This window comes from Ictidomys tridecemlineatus, unplaced genomic scaffold, assembly GCF_052094955.1.
Source record: "Ictidomys tridecemlineatus isolate mIctTri1 unplaced genomic scaffold, mIctTri1.hap1 Scaffold_103, whole genome shotgun sequence".
NCBI lineage: Eukaryota > Metazoa > Chordata > Mammalia > Rodentia > Sciuridae > Ictidomys > Ictidomys tridecemlineatus.
The window spans coordinates 426,619-443,537 of NW_027520990.1; the positions used below are offsets into that span (position 1 = coordinate 426,619).

The 16,919-nt window shown below is 39.4% G+C and overlaps 1 pseudogene; it reads right to left on the minus strand.

Moving 5' to 3' along the window:
- The window catches only part of LOC144372427 (transport and Golgi organization protein 1 homolog), a 141,101-nt pseudogene that overhangs the window by 95,502 nt on the left and 28,680 nt on the right, over nt 1-16,919 (minus strand).

A 16,919-nucleotide genomic window follows, 5' to 3' on the forward strand; every position in this document is an offset into this window, starting at 1 on the left:
CCTATCTGGAAAGGTTACCATGTGCTTTGTTTTCCCCTCATATGAGAGAGCTCTATGCAGAAAGTAAGGAGCCAGAGACAGAAATGGAAGGATACATTTATCATATTGTACTCTGTAACAGACATTGTGCTTGTGGCTTTGTGTGTAATTTAATCCAAGGAATAAGACAAGTAACCATAATCGTGCCAACAAGGACACTAAAACTCTGAAAGGCTAGGTAACTAGGTAAAGATCATAAGAGCAGAGCAGAGATTCAAACCCATAAGAAAAATCAGGAGACAGTGATGTCACAGCAGCTAAAGGAGTAGTACTTTAAAATGGGAGAGTGGTGAACAGGATCACGGAGATGTCCAGGATGATGCAGCCACTGGACTTGTTAACGTGGAGGTCACTGGGGGCTGCTGCCACAGCAAGTTTATGGTATGGTATGTCACGAGAGCAATTTCTCAAGAAGTTTCAGTACTAGAATCATATTTTTAACAGATGCTACTGGTGGAAAGCTGTTTAAAAAATCCAAAATATGGAAAAAGATTGGATGATATTCTAGATGCATTAACTTAAAATAACAAAAAATGAAAATAAACTATCTAATAATAGGTGATAAAATGATAAATGGTAGCTGCAAAATACAATAATGAAAAAGGTATAAATATTGAATATCCTTTTAAAAATGTGAAAATCATGCAAAAGATAATAAAGTGGGCGTTATAAGACTTTTAAGTTTTTAATTTTATTGGTAAACATTATGGAATCCCACTGCATTATTTTTGCACTTGTAAAACTAAGTGTGTCAAACAAAAAAGTGGGTAAGGAAGGACAATACCTGAAAAATTAAAACAAACGTCTGTGTAAAGGCTGGCCTATAAAAAGGAAGCCTTCCTTCCAAAACCACGACAGACACTACAGACAAACAGGAAGATAATCAGAAATGATGTTGAAAACTTGTACTCCAATAAAATAGAAAACCTCAAAGGCATTGACAAATTTCTAGAGTCATATGATTTGCCTAAATTCAATCAGGATGAAATACACAATTTAAACAGATCAATTTCAAATGACGATGGGCTGGGGATGCAGCTCAAGTGGTAGCATGCTCGCCTGGCTTGCATGCGGCCTGGGTTCGATCCTCAGCACCACATACAAAGATGTTGTGTCCGCCGAGAACTAAAAAATAAATATTAAAATTCTCTTTCTTTCTTTCTCTCTTAAAAAAAATTCAAATGACGGAATAGAAGATACTATCAGAAGTCTACCAACCAAGAAAAGCCAAGGACTGGATGGATACACAGCCGAGTTCTACAAGACCTTTAAAGAAGAACTAATACCAATACTCTTAATTAATTTCAGGAAATAGAAAAAGAGGGAGCACTTCCAAACTCATTTTATGAGGCCAATATCACCCTGATTCCAAAACCAGGCAAAGACATATCAAAAAAAGAAAACTTCAGACCAGTATCTCTAATGAACAAGATACAAAAATTCTCATAAAGTTCTGGCAAATGGAATAGAAAAACATCAAAAAGATTGTGCACCATGATCAAGTGGGATTCATCCCAGGGATGCAAGGTTGGTTCAACAGAAATCAATAAATGTAAGTCATCACATCAATAGAATTAAAGATAAGAATCATGTAATCATCTCAATAGATGCAGAAAAAGCATATGACAAAATACAGCACTCCTTCATGTTCAAAACACTAGAAAAACTAAAGATAACAGGAACATATCTCAACATCATAAAGACTCTCTACGCTAAGCCCCAGGCCAACATCATTCTAAATGAAGAAAAATTGAAGGCATTCCCTCTAAAAACTGGAACAAGACAGGGATGCCCTCTTTTACCACTTCTACTTAACACAGTACATGAAACACTGGCCACAACAATTAGACGAAAGAAATCAAAGGGATACATATAGGAAAAGAACTCAAATTGGCATTATTTGATGATGATACGATTCTACACCTAGAAGACCCTAAAAGTTCCACCAGATAACTTCTAGAACTAGTAAATAAATGAATGTAGCAGGATATAAAATCAACATCATAAGTCAAAAGCATTTCTGTATATCAGTGTCAAAGCCTCTGGAAAGAAATGAGAAAAACTATCTCGTTCACAATAACCTCAAAACAACAACAATAAAAATAAAACAAAAACAAAACCAAAAACAAAACAAAAACCCCAGAACACACACAAAAAACTTGGGAATCCACTTAAGGAAAGAGGTAAAAGATCTGTATAAAGAAAATTATAGAACCCTAAAGAAAGAAATCAAAGAAGGCCTTAGAAGATGGAAAGATCTACCTCGCTCTAGGTTAGGCAGAATTAATGTTTTATCAAAATGACCATACCACCAAAAGCAGTTTACAGATTTAATGCAATTCCAATCAAAATCCCAATGGCATTCCTCATAAAAACTGAAAAAGCAATCATGAAATTCATCTGCTAAGATAAGAGACCCAGAATAGCTAAAGCAATCCTTAGCAGGAAGAGTGAAGCAGGGGGCATCACTATACCAGACCTTAAACCATACTACAGAGCAATAGTAACAAAAACAGCATGGTATTGGCACCAAAACAGACTGGTAGACCAATGGTACAGAATAGAGGGCACAGAGACTAACCCACAAAATTGCAATTATCTTATATTAGACAAAGGTACCAAAAACACACACTGGAGAAAAGATAAACTCTTCAACAAATGGTGCTGGTAAAACTGAAAATCCACGTGCAAAATGAAATTAAACCCCTATCTCTCACCATGCACAAAACTCGAGTCAAAATGGATCAAGGACCTGGGAATAAAACCAGAGACCCTGCATCTAATAGAAGAAAAAGTAGGCCCTGATCTCCATCATGTGGGATTATCCCCCAACTTCCTTAATAAGACTCCTTTGGTGCCAGAATTAAAATCAAGAATCAATAAATGGGACAGATTCAAACTAAAAAGTTTCTTCTCAGCAAAAGAAACAATTTGTGAGAGTGTACATCTTGGGAGCAAATCTTTACCCCTCATATATCAGACAGAGCACTCATCTTTAGGGTATATAAAGAACTCAAAAAGCTAAACACTAAAATAAATAAATAAATAGATAGATAGATAGATAGATAGATAGATAAATAAATAAATAACCAACCAACCAACCAACCAACCCTATCAATAAATGGGCCAAGGACCTGAACAGACACTTCTCAGAAGATGATATACAATCAGTCAACAAATATATGAAAAAAAAATGTTCATCAACGCTAGCAATTAGATACATAAAAATCAAAAGTACTCTTAAGATTTCATCTCACTCCAATCAGAATGGCAGCTATTATGGACACAAACAACAATAAGTGTTGGCGAGGATGTGGGAGAAAATACACTGCTGGTGGGACTGCAATTGGTGTAGCCAATATGGAAAGCAGTATGGAGATTCCTTGGAAAGCTGGGAATGGAACTACCATCTGACCCAGCTATCCCACACCTCGGTCTATACTCAAAGGACTTAAAAACAGCATACTACAGGAACACAGCCACATCAATGTTTATAGCAGCACAATTCACAATAGCTAAACTGTGGAGCCAACCTAGATGCCCTTCAGTAGATGAATGGATTGAAAACTGTGGCAAACATACACAATGAAATATTACTCAGCAATAAAAGAATAAAATCATGGCATTTGCAGGTAAATGGATGGAGTTGGAGAATAATGCTAAGTGAAGTTAACCAATCCCAAAAATCCAAATGCTGAATGTTTTCTTTGATATAAGGAGGCTGATTCTTAGTGGGGTAGGGAGGGAGAGCATTGGAGGAACAGACAAACTCTAGATAGGGCAGAGGGGTGGGAGGGGAAGGGAGGGGGCATGGGTTTAGAAGTGATGATAGAATGTGATGGACACTATTATCCTAAGTACATGTATGAAGACATGAATGGTGTGAATATACTGTGTATAAAACCAGAGATATGAAAACAACGTGCTCTATATATGTGATATGTATTGCAATGCATTCCGCTGTCATACATAAATAAAAAAACTAATACAAAGAAAGATAATTAACCCATAATGAATGTGTTGGTCAGCTTTCTGCTACTGTGACAAGTAGCTGAGATAATGAGTTTATAAAGTAAAAAGTTTTACTCTGGCTCACAATTTTGGAGGGTCAGTCCACCATCAGCTGGACCCCTTGCTGTTAAGCACACCATGGCAGAAGGGCATGGCAGAGCAAGCCAGCTATCTCAAGGCTGGGACAGAGAGAGCAAAGAAGAGGCTGGATCCCTGCTACCCATTACAAGGACACATCCTCAATGAATGACCAGAAGACATCCCATGAGGGCTCACCTTTCAAAGGTTCCACACACTCTCACCAGTTTCATGCTGGGGACCAAGACTTTAACATATGAGCCTTTGCGAGATATATAGGATCCAAACTATAGCAGTAAATCTCAATAAGTACTAGCTGTTAATAATATCATCTTCTTCCTCACTTTTACTCAACTCTTTTTTAAGCATCTCCCATTTTTCCCTCTTATTTAAACCATTTAATAAATATGTTTACACAGTTCTTGTGTCCCACAAGCACTGTAAGAGGAATTTTGGAGGGAAGGAATTAAATGTGGGAAATCTGATCACAGAGGCTCACAGTATAGGCGGTGGGCAGGTTAATAAATACACTGGCACTCTACCTACTGGTGAGCACATGCCACCCTTTTGCCTTTGTTTCTGTTTGTCTGCATCTGCTACAAGACTACACACCCCTGAAAGTCAAGGTCAATGTCTTAATCTTCTCTATCCCTATGGCCTCATCTGGACCATGATTCAATAAATATTTGCAGAAAAACAACAACAAAAAAAGGAAGCCTTCCTCCTCAGAGGAAGAAAAAATGAGAAAATTGAGAGGAAGAGAGCCAGAGATAGACACTCAGCTAATGAGAGTGGAGTAGGAGAAGACTGAACTGGGGATCCAAAGAGAGGGCAGGAAGTCCAAGGAGAGAACTGGGCAGAATAAGCAGGGGATATATTTAGGATTATAAGGAGACAGGGTCCCCATGAGGTTGGATAGTAGTTATGACATAGGTGGTGAGCGTTCATAGTATAGTTCCACTCAAAACAGACTAGGTTTTATTCCTTTGGAAGGACTAGACACAGATATGTATATACACAAACATCTAAAAATGCTTATTTAACGCAAAAGGCTAAGTGAAGTGGATTTTGGTTCAATGAGTGAAAGTGGATTGAATCACTCATCAAAGGAAATTAAAGATTGTTTCCCGGAAACGAAAGTAGAGGGAATTCCAACACAAGAATGGAGAGTCCAACAAGGGAACTCCTGATCTTCTCGATCCAAGATTTTACAAGTCTACTGTCTGTTGTCCAAAAGATTTCAATATTTCATGGCGATAACATACAACTTTAAATGGCCTTCATAAACCTCTTGAGTGCAGATTTTATCACATTGCCTATTTTCAGAATGTAAAATATAGCAATGGAGAAATATAACATTAACAAACATACTAAAAGAAACAACTATGTTGTTGGGATTCTTGATATGAGTCAATATTATAAATGTCTCTTTATTACTAAGGCTCTTAAATCCACCCAGAAATGCATTCAGAACAGACTGAAATGTAAAAATGTGTTTCTACTGAATAAGGTGACATTTCAATGCTTCTACCTACTTAGAGACACTCTCTTAAAAACACGGTCCAGGGCCTGGGGCTGTGGCTCATCAGTAGAGCACTTGCCTAGCATGTGCGAGGCCCTCGTTTTGATCCTCAGCACTACATAAAACTAAATAAATAAAATAAAGGTATTGTGTCCAACTACAACTAAAAAAATAAACATTAAAAAAAAGAGGCCCAAAGCACCAAGTGCTGGGTTTGAATGTCTGCTCTGCCTTACTTGGATTCTTAATCTCTTAATTTCCTCATTTGTAAAATGAATAATAATCTCTGCCTACTAGGATTTTCATGAAACCAAAATGGGACAATTTACATAAAGTACCCAAGAACATTTATGTCCCAATCTTATTACCTTCTGAGACCTGCCAGATAGTACCATGTTTCATGGATATCTTTGTACTCCTCATCCCTCTATTGTACAGACCATGGGGCAGCTCTATAATTTACTTTCCTGGTTATTACCAGTAACTCTCCCTTTCCATGGAGAGACTTCAAAACAAGACAAGTTGGATATTAAGTAGCCAAGAAGAGCTGGGGGAAGGACTGAGTGGAAGAGCAGTTGGGAGGCTCTCAGCTCAATGCCCAGAACCATAAAATGAAATGACATGAAATAACGTGACACGACATAAAATGAAATAAAGTAAAAAGAAAGAAAAAGAGGGAACACATCATATGCTCATTTAAATGTAAATTAAGTAAAACAAAATACCGGAGGGAATCATAAAATCTTGGGCCCAGTCATCAAAGTAAGAGTAAAACAGAAACTCATTCACAACAATCTGGATGAGGAAAAAATATTTAAAATATTGATAAGGCCCTTTGAGAACAAAACCTTCTGAGTATGAAAGATGCACACAGGGTACAACAGGGCACACCTACAATGACAACTACTTGGGATGCTGGAGGATTGCAAATTTGAGTCCCGTCCCAACGACTTAGTGAGACTATCTCAAAATAAACAATGAAAAGGGCTGGGCATGCAGCTCAGTGGTAAATGCCCCTGAGTTCAATCCCCAGTAACAAGACATAGTTAAATGGACAAATTACAAGTATACTTCAAGCTTCTTTTCCAAATAGTCAGTTCTACAGCACTGACTGCTGCTTGGTAATTGCCAGGAAAAGGCTCCTATACTACAGTGAAATCTCAAGCAGCAGTCCTGAGAACGTGTCTGTGCAAGTTACAGTGTAAAGAATCCAGTTTCCAGGCTGGATGCAGTGGCCCACCTGTAATCCTGGAGACTCTGGGAGCTGACGCATGAGGATTACAAATTCAAGGCCTTCCTTGGCAACTCAAAAAGACCCTGTCTCAAAATTTAAAAAATTAATAAATAAAAAGGACTGGAGATGTTGCTCAGTGGTAGAGTACTCCTGGGTTCAATCCCCAGTACCAAAATAAAACCAAAAAATGATAAAAATCTGCTAGTAATAAAAATCTCTAGTAATCTGCTAAACATCAACCATGTAGATTTAATCTCAGTTGTCACAACAGTCATCCAAAGTAAAAAAGGTAACTACCCCCAGTTTACAGATGAGGACACTGAAGTTGATGGAAATTAAGAAACCATCCCAATAACACAGAACTAATGAGTAGAGGTTAGATCATAGAATTCCCACCATGCCTGCCTATACATCCACAGGACCCAAAGACAGACCAGACATATCAGGAAAGAGGCCAAGTATCAAAAAAATGTAAGAAAAGACAAGACTTCCACACATTCAGCACAGTTTCTGACAAGGTACAGTATACTCACGATTTTAGAAACGGTGCATCTTTCAAGCAAATCTGAAAAATTAAGGAAGACACATTAAAAAGACTGGTATTGCTGGGCATGGTGGCCCACACCTGAATCCCAGCAGCTTCTGTAGACTCAGGCAGGAAGGTGGCAGGCTCAAAGCCAGCCTTAGCAACTTACTGAGACTTTGTCTTCAAAAACAAAAAGGGCTGAGGATTGGCTCAGTGGTTAAGTACCCTTAGGTTCATTCCTTGGTACCAAAATAAAAAAAAAAGTTAGAATTAAAAAAATAAAGACTGGTATTGATAAATTCTGATTATTTCTTGTTAACTCTTAAACCACAGGATCTAAGCCTTTAACTTGTTTACTAAGTTAAAAACTAAGCACAATTTCTAAGTAGCACTATCACACAAACAGATACAAGTTATGGTTAAGTAGAGACTTCAAAACAAGACAAGTTGGATATTAAGTAGCCAAGAAGAGCTGGGGGGAGGACTTACTTAGATAAGGATTTAAAACAAGACTGAAACTAGGCATACTGCATTCCTATCCCCCGGTTATCAGACATGATGCCTCTGTACATGAAACCCTCTGCCCTGCTACCTGACTCCTCCTGTTCATCAACAAAGAGGGCTAAAGTGCCACTTTCTGGGAAGCTTTCCACTTAATCCACCAGTAGAGAGGGAAATATGTCTAGCTACCTTGAAGCACAGTGATCCTGCACTTCGTTTGGTCATAGTCCCTCTTTGACAATGTGATGAAGGTGGATGTCCTCCTAGAAAAATGTGTGCTCTCAAAAAAAAAAAGTCAATATAATTCAGTGGGTTCTACAACTTCTAAGGTCCCAGGTTAGGAGAAACGAATGAATACTTCATCAGTAGTCAGCAGCACATGAAAACGTGACTTCTGTTTTAGGTCTTGCTGAAGATGGGCTCTTTCCTCCTCGTCCCCTGCATATGTTACACAAGAAAGACCTGGAGCAAATCTAAATCCAAGGAAAGAATCAGATGAACCCAAATGCCACAGCCATGAGATGGTGTGTGCATGTCATGGACGGACTGCAGTGTGCAGACGCCATTCATTAGGTGCTGGTCACAGAACTGTACCTAGAATAATGGTTAAACCCCAGGATAAGGTCTGTGTTAAGCAGGGAGAAGGATCAAGTCTAAGAGGGTCTTGTGCTAACTAAAAATGCAATGATGTTTCTCACTTTAGTTACTTCCTATGTTACTGTGAGAAGGACAGTTTCTCCTTTACATCAGCAAAATTTACTGAGAATAAGTACTAGCCTTTAAATTGTAGAAGGGTAACACCCACTGGATCCTCCCCTATCAGATCTTGTGTCTTGCCTACACTGTTTCAGTTCAACCTTTCTGGAATAAAATCATTGAATATGACAAGATTTTGCTTTATGATCTTCTATCCATCATCTAGAAAAATATCTTAACATAAACAATACAAGTTCAGCTACATCTACTCTGTACCTTTCCATTTCTTCTTTCCAGTTGTCCAAAACAGACAGAGGACTAAGAATCAGAAATGGTCCTTCATCATTTAACCTTCCCGTCAAGTAAATGAGGAGAGCAATCGTCTGAAACAAAGCAGGCAGTTTTGATCACCTTTCCAGGAGACACAACCATAAAGTTCCCACAACCATAGGCAGAGAACACAAACTGTTATACATGACTTGCTTTATAAAGAAATTCCATACAATCTTCCACATATTAGGAAACTAGTACGTTCTTAGAACGACATCAGGTAAGCTCAGTGTCTTTGCTAAGGAAATTGATAGTGTTTAATTACTTCAAGAGTTAACGAGCAATGAGGCTCAATATTTATGTAACTGAACCAAAGGGAAAAACATCAGGAAAGAACAAAAATCAATGAAACCAATACACCTGTTGGAAAACAGCAGGAGTACTTTGAAACTATTAAGCCAGAAGTGCTAAGACCTGACAGCAAACAGTACCCGCACATCACAGCCTTGGCCCTTGGCTCGGCTGCTCTGATGAGAGTGCTTTCCTTCTTCCCCAACTTTCTCCCTCTTTCTATAACCATTTAGAGGGTGCCTTCTACTGGCTCAAGTTTTAAGCTCAAGTTATATGTGAACAAAACAGATACAACCTTTGGTCTTTCATAATGGGTGCATTATAATCATACTGTATAGCGAGATCCATATGCCATAGTTGTACATGCATATATCTACAACACATATTCAAATGCAGAAAACAGACAATAAATCATTCTCACAAGAAGTAGGAGTATGAAATGAAACTTTGCAAAGCCAAATGTGCATACTTCAGGACATGTTTGAGTACACTTATGTCTCTAAAGTTGCTCTCAACAAACAAAAACACGTGAAGAGCTTGCATCCCCAAATACTGTGCTATTTCTGAGGAAAAAATATGCCCTAAGGATCAAATTCAAAATCCTGAGAAAACTATAGGCTCAAAGGTGTTCACATCAAAATTAATTTAAGTAACCCCAAAAAGGGGGAACTCATGATTCCTCATCAATAGGATGTTTAAGCAAATTATAAATTCTCGATGCCAGTTGAATGATTGTGAATATAATAAAATGCAAAACTACAGTGCCAATGTTACATTAATGAATAGAAACCATATAGGCTAGGCGTGCACTGTAACTTCAATGATGTAAAACATACCGTGCTGCTTATGGCTGTGGTTAGAGTGCTGTGATGACAGAGTGGCAGTTCATTTTTTTTGACACAATCATATTAATCTTATAAAGGAAATGATTTTCTCATTTAACTATCCCAGCCCAAATTGTGCCCAGAGCATCCCTCTAATAAGTGGCTTAACTGGATTAAAACCATTCTGTTGAGTGCTCCCTGAAGAAGCAATTTAGAGAAAGTTTGTCTTTTATTACCACAAATCAGAAGTGTCTACCAAATAAATTTAGAGTCACTAGTGAATTTTATCAAACATCTAAAATGGAAATGAGAACAATTTTACATAAACTCTTGCTGAAAATTGAAGAGGAACACTTTTCAATATATTCTATGAGGCCAGCTTTACCCAAATACTAAAACCAGACAAAATTAGTATAAAAAAGGAATATCACAAAACAATATCCTTCATAATATAGATGCAAAATTTCTAAACATTCTTTTACCAAAACAGACTTGGAGTTGGTATATTTTTTAGAGAATTTAAAGTAGAGGTGGAAAGGCAAAGGACAAGTGGAATTTGCTGGCTCTCTGTGAAGTCAGTAGGACAATTTCAATGACTGAGACAAAGGAGATTATAGGGAGGATACCTCTAGGAAACTGATTTTAGTTTCATATTTCTCGTTCAGGAATATACCAGGAACAGATTTGTTTGCCCAAGAGAGAGAAGTGATGAATCTCAGGGGACCTTATATAAGTGGTTGCATTGTTTCTGAATAATGCCAAGATTGATGAGATACATCTGGCCTAAGTAAAGGAGGCTTCAACATATGATCAGACTAGCCTATGTGCACCGCTGCTCCAGCTTAAAGTTTATATATATAGTGAGCATTGGAGGGGACAGTTGAACTTCTAAAAGGATGATGAGACCCTTGCTCATTCTCTCCAGTGACCACTGGTCAAACTTTCCTGGGATTGAAAAGTTTTTATCTTCCTGATTTCTGATCAAGCTGCCTCTGACGTATATCATGATTATACCAAGATATCTTTTGTATCCTTCAGATAAGTAATCCTTATGTGATTAACCCAAGAGGTGTTGTGACTGAATTTTCCATTAATCAAAGGCCATGTGTCAACCCAGGGCAGTATTGCTTATTATTCTCGCAGAAGCATCAATTTCAACACTCCACCATTAATCACTAGATCAATGCCCGAGAGGGCCACATCTCATTCTCCCCTTTTAAGGTCAGAGAGTCTAAGTTTTATTTTGGAAAACATAGGGTACTTCCTCCATATTTCTCTATCACTGTAGAAAAATGGACAGCAGCCCGACCCCAACCCACCCTCACTGAGAAAGAGAGAGTAATATTAGAAATAATACAGTTAACTTCATATAGTATTACTAAGGAGCACAGTCAATTTGGTCCTTGGGCAAGTATATATGCTTCACACAGAGAAAAGCCCTAAACCTGGGCCCATTAACTGCACTTGTAACTCAAGTAACTTTTCTCACAGACACATGTCAATGCTCATATAAAGGTAATGACATAATTAATAACTACCCCTACAACTAGAAAAATCAATCCCAAGGTTGTGATCTCTTAAAAGTTAAGCATTTCACATTCTAGTATATATATACATACACACACACATACACCCTCACACACACACATATGTAACAGCACTTAAAGATGGTATTAAGCCAGGTGTGGTGGCACATACCTATAATCCCATTGGCTCCAGAGGCTAAGGCAGGAGGATCATGAGTTCAAAGCCAACCTTAGCAATTTAGCGAGGCACTAAGCAACTAAGTGAGACACTGTCTTCAAATAAAATACAAAAAAGGGCTGGATGTATGATTAAGTTTTTAAGTGCACCTGAGTTCAATCTGGGGTACCAAAAATTATATATATATATATATATATATATATATATATATATATATGGTAATGAGTTGTGAGGAGGTGTTTTGGTGTAGGTAAACAGTGCTTCTTCAAAGTAACATACCTGGCAGGTCTTACCAAGGCCCATCTCATCTCCCAGGATGCAGCCATTTTGACAGTGGAATCCCTGGGCTAGCCAGTTGACTCCCTTCAGTTGATAAGGGCATAAATGAACTCCTAGAAATAAAAAATAGAGCAAAACCAGAGAGCAGACATTTCAGCACATATGTGGGCTAAGCTCTAAGGCTTTGAATGAAGAACATGGCTTACATTCCCTTAATGTCAAACTTTATTGGCTCTATCTTTTATTGGGACATTCTATGTATACAAACATTAGTTGATTTCCAAATTTCTTTTTGGGCAGACTTGTGTTACCATTCAAAGCCCTGAAATAGCCAGTCACTGTTATATAATCTTCTTGATCAATGAGAAACTCAGCCTGGGATTTGTTCTATAATACCCAGTCTCAAGCCACTGTCCTTTTCTGTAAATAAGTATTCCTGGAAGTGATGTGACAAACAACACATGGACTGTTCATATGCTTGCTTAATGGCACTCATCTAAATCTGCCATTCCTGCTATATTGTCCCTTAAAGAAAAGGGGGACAGTAAAACATCATGATCCTGAATGCTCCCTTTCTGTTTACAAAAACCTAGCAAAATTAAGGGACCAATGAGATCAAGCCTAGGCTGGAAAGTCCAGATACATATCATCTTGAGGGACACTGGCTTTCTCTATGCACACTGGGCACTAGGGCAAGTTAGTGTTATCTGTAAAAAGCTACTTTCTTGCATGTATGCTGGTCATACACACAAACTAATGCTGATGTCACTGCTTCCTCAGTCTAACATGTAAGCCTCCTCCCTTAATGGGGCTGGGCAGAGAACTGAGGGCTCTGTGGAAAGGATACATATCACTTGTTTGGCCAGAGCCACCAGGCAAAACACCAGGAGCAAGAGAGGTACTGCTTGGAGAAGCACCTTCAGGGACCCAGATGCTATCTGTTCAGTCTGTTGCCACGGAACTCTTCCTGGAACCGTCACTGATCTGTTAGAAGCTTTCCCAGATAAACCATGTCTCCCATGCTGTCTCCAGCACCTTATTTGGCCTCCCCACAACCTAGTACAACTGGGATGTGGACTGCTCCTGCTAAAGGACAAAATGAAAACAGGACTACACTGTGCGCCAACAGAGAAGCAGGGTTAAGAATGGAGATGCTGCTACATAAAGGGTGTTTAAAACTGAACAAGGATGGCAAAACACTATAAATATTTATGTTATATATATATATTTATAATTATCTCTATAAAATAAAAGTAAAAGGTTGATGGGACGGGGATGTAGCTCAGTGGAAAGAGCACTTGCGTCACACATATGAGGTCCTGGGTTCGATCCTCATAAAATAATAAGTAAAAATAAAGATATATATTTAAAAAAGTAAAAGGTTAAAGTGGTGGATAAAGAGTGACCCTCAAAGAGTTCATGCACAGACCTCAGAATCAGTGAATGTTACCTTATTTGGCAAAAAGGACTCCACAGCCCTGACTAAGGTTGAGGGCCTGGAGGTGGGGAGACGATACTGAGTTACCCTGGATTACCCAATCTAATCACTCACCCTTTACCAGATGTGATTAGGAGGAGGTGACTATAATGAGGCAGTCCAGGTACCCGCGCCCAAAAGACCTTGCCATGATTAACCTTCCCCTCTTGTGAGATCAGGATGCCTTGCAGTTTGAAGCTTCCTCTTGTTCTAAATGATCTGTTAGCTCTCCAGAGTCAGGCCTCTGTTCTAAAACTCCAGTCAATGTCTGGACTATGATATTCTACAGAAGTTTTGCAAGATATTATCACTGGGGAAACTGAGGAAGGTTCCATGGGATCTCTTTTTTTAAAACTGCATGTGAATCTGTAATTAGTATATAATAACATGTTTAATTAAAATGATATGAAACTATACAAAGATAACAATATTTAATACTTAGAAGATGACTGCAAAAGTAAAAAAAAAAAAATTATCCAAAAAGAAGTTAGACAGAAAAGGATTTAATATAGGGAATTAGGTCACCATAAAATTTTTTGTAGGAAGGGCTGGAAAAGCAGCCCCCGGCTTAGCTTCCTGGTACAACTGCTGGATAACCATCACAGAACTGGCTCATGACGGTGGTATCTACCTCCAGGACCAGGAATCCAGGAACCCACCAAAGGCATAGGCTATTTCCCCAAATGTTTTACAAAGAACACACACGACTGCTGGAATCAGGAAAAGAAAAATCTTAGCTCACAAACAGTTTCCCAAAATATCCATTTACTTTAACAAACAGGATGACCAGTCGCTACCCTTGGGTCCAGTGTTCCCCCTCTTCCCTGCACTGCCTGGTAGTTTACACCCCGACTGCTCTTCCCAAGGCTTCCCCGGCGACCCGCCACCTCCGCAGTCCCCTGCAGTCTCTCCGGGTCACTGTGGCGGACCAGCCGCGCGCGCGCACACAGGCCCCCCTCCACCCTCCCACCACCCTCTGCGGGAAGCCGGCGGCACCTCGTTTCCCGTTTCCCGAGAGCCACTGAACCGCGGGTGGGACCCCACAGTCAGGGGCGGGCCGAGCCCTCTCCACCGAGACGCACAGCCCCCCCCCCCCCCCCCCCCCCCCCCCGCTCCACCAGAGCTTCCGTGAGACGACTGACGGCGACTACGCCTCCCACGGGCGCCGCGACCGTCCCAGGCTCCCGTGAGGAACGGGCCTGGGAGGCCTGCGAGGGTCACTGCGGTGTCTCCCCAGGGCAGGACGGGACCCGGACTGACCGCGCAGGAAGGCGCGAGTGTCCCTGGTCCCAACGTGCGGGGAGGACAACCACCCAGCGGCCAGCCACCTGCGGGGCGCGCAGGCTCCTTCAGGAGAGTCAAAGGGGCGGTGCGTCTTCCAAGTTTGACCCCAGCGCCACCCTCACAGCCAGAGCGCCTGGACCGGGGTTTAGGGCCCCACCAGGCACATTTCCTCGCCACCCCCCCCTACCCGGAAGTGCCCCAGGCCGAGCTCCACCCACCCCCTACCGGTGGAGGGGAAGCCCCGGCGCCCACGGGGAAAACCTCCTTGGAGACCCCGCTCCCGAAAAGTTGGTGTGCACCACGTGGCGTGTCTGGGCGGCCCTTCTCCTGCAGCCCACTTACCTGTCAGGCCGCACTGCTGTAAGTCCTGCTCCTGCACCCTCGTCCTCATCGCCTCCGGTTGGCCCTTCGCCTGGAAGGCTACTAAGAAGCCCGGCACTTCGCCCTCCATCTGGCTGCAAGAGGCTCCGCCCCGTGCGCTTGGTGTGCACAGCCTTTCCTGTGAGCCCCGGAGGACCCTGGGAGCGCCGCTTTTAACTGAATTCTATATTTTAGTGATAGTATGAAAATACTAACTGAAATCTATACTTCAATTAAATAATAATATGAGCCTTATAATTCTGTATTTGTACGTTTAAGCAAATGCATACTATTCTTATCATGTTTGGACTTCTGCATACCTTTCTGTTCTTCGTTTTTGGGTGGATTACTTTCTCTTAAGTCCTCTTTCATTCTTTCTTGTGCTAATTTTTTTGCTTCTTGTTTTTGGATCTTTCTTTTCAATTTTCTGTCTTCTTTCAGTCTTAGCTTCTCTAGGCTGATAAACATTTACAATTAGTGACAATTTACCTTTGTTAATTGCTCAATGAACTACTTTCTGTTGCCTACTATAGAAAACATTCTCCAAGCAATAGGCTGTGACTTTTAATTAAGAAAGCTATGTATAATTTGTATAGATGTTATTTCCATGTACATAATGTATATAAATTACTGTGTAGGGTAAATAAGAATTGTACATGTACTCTGCAAGCAAGATCCCATAATAAAATATTATTTTCACCCAATAACAACATGGGAATTTGGTTGATTTGGTTACACTGATTCCTTTTCAACAAATAATTCTATACATCTTTTCTTTTGTTTTTTCTTGGTCACAAATTATAAGAAAAAAAATCACTTTTTAGGATGAAAAACAAGAAGCAGGACAGAAAAGAAAAGAAAAAAGGATTGGAATTATTTGATCTGAACAGAAAGATACAGAGGTGAATAATTTTGACAATACACTAAGTATTTCAAGGTAAGAAATAGTCATTGGTTCAAAATGTTTAAAGTGGAGAAACATAAAAAAGCAAAAATGCTTTTGAAATTAAAAGCCAAAAGCTAACTATATAATTTTTGTTAAATGCCAAATCTGTTGATAAGTAATTTCATAACATGAAATGTTATAATTTTACTTACAAGTTCCACCACTAAATAGTGACTTTTTCAAATTTTCAGTATTTAATCATTCTAAAGCTAGTTCTGTTTTAAATATCCATAAAAATAATTTTTAAAATACTTATTTATATATGTGTACACAGCCAATTTTAAAAAATAGCACAATTTAGAAATCTGCATTTAACAGAGTTATATACTAAGAGACAATATAAAAACTACTGATTTATTGATAAAAATCTTACCTAGAACATTTCTGTTTCAGAATAGGTCTTGGAGGAACCTTTTCTTTTATGACCTTGTGTTCAAACTTTAAATAAAACAAAGACATTCAAAATTTGTCTCATACTCCCATGACATAAAGCACAAAACCACAAGTAACAAATATTTCAGAAGCACACACAATGTTCAATTTGATACAGAACAGTGATGATGTTTTGACCCAGACAAAAGCCCAGAAAGCTTTAGCAAAATAATTTACTGAAAAGAGAAAGAAGAGAGTAGACACACTTTATGAAGAAACTTTAAATAATTAAGGGTAAGCAGAAGATCCAATAAATTATATATATATATATATTATAATTTACCCACTCCTGCCACATTCAGATGGTGATGTTAAAGGTAATCCCTCAAGGCACTCTTCCCCTTCTCTAAAACCCACACCTCCACCACTACCCCTTTTGGGGTAT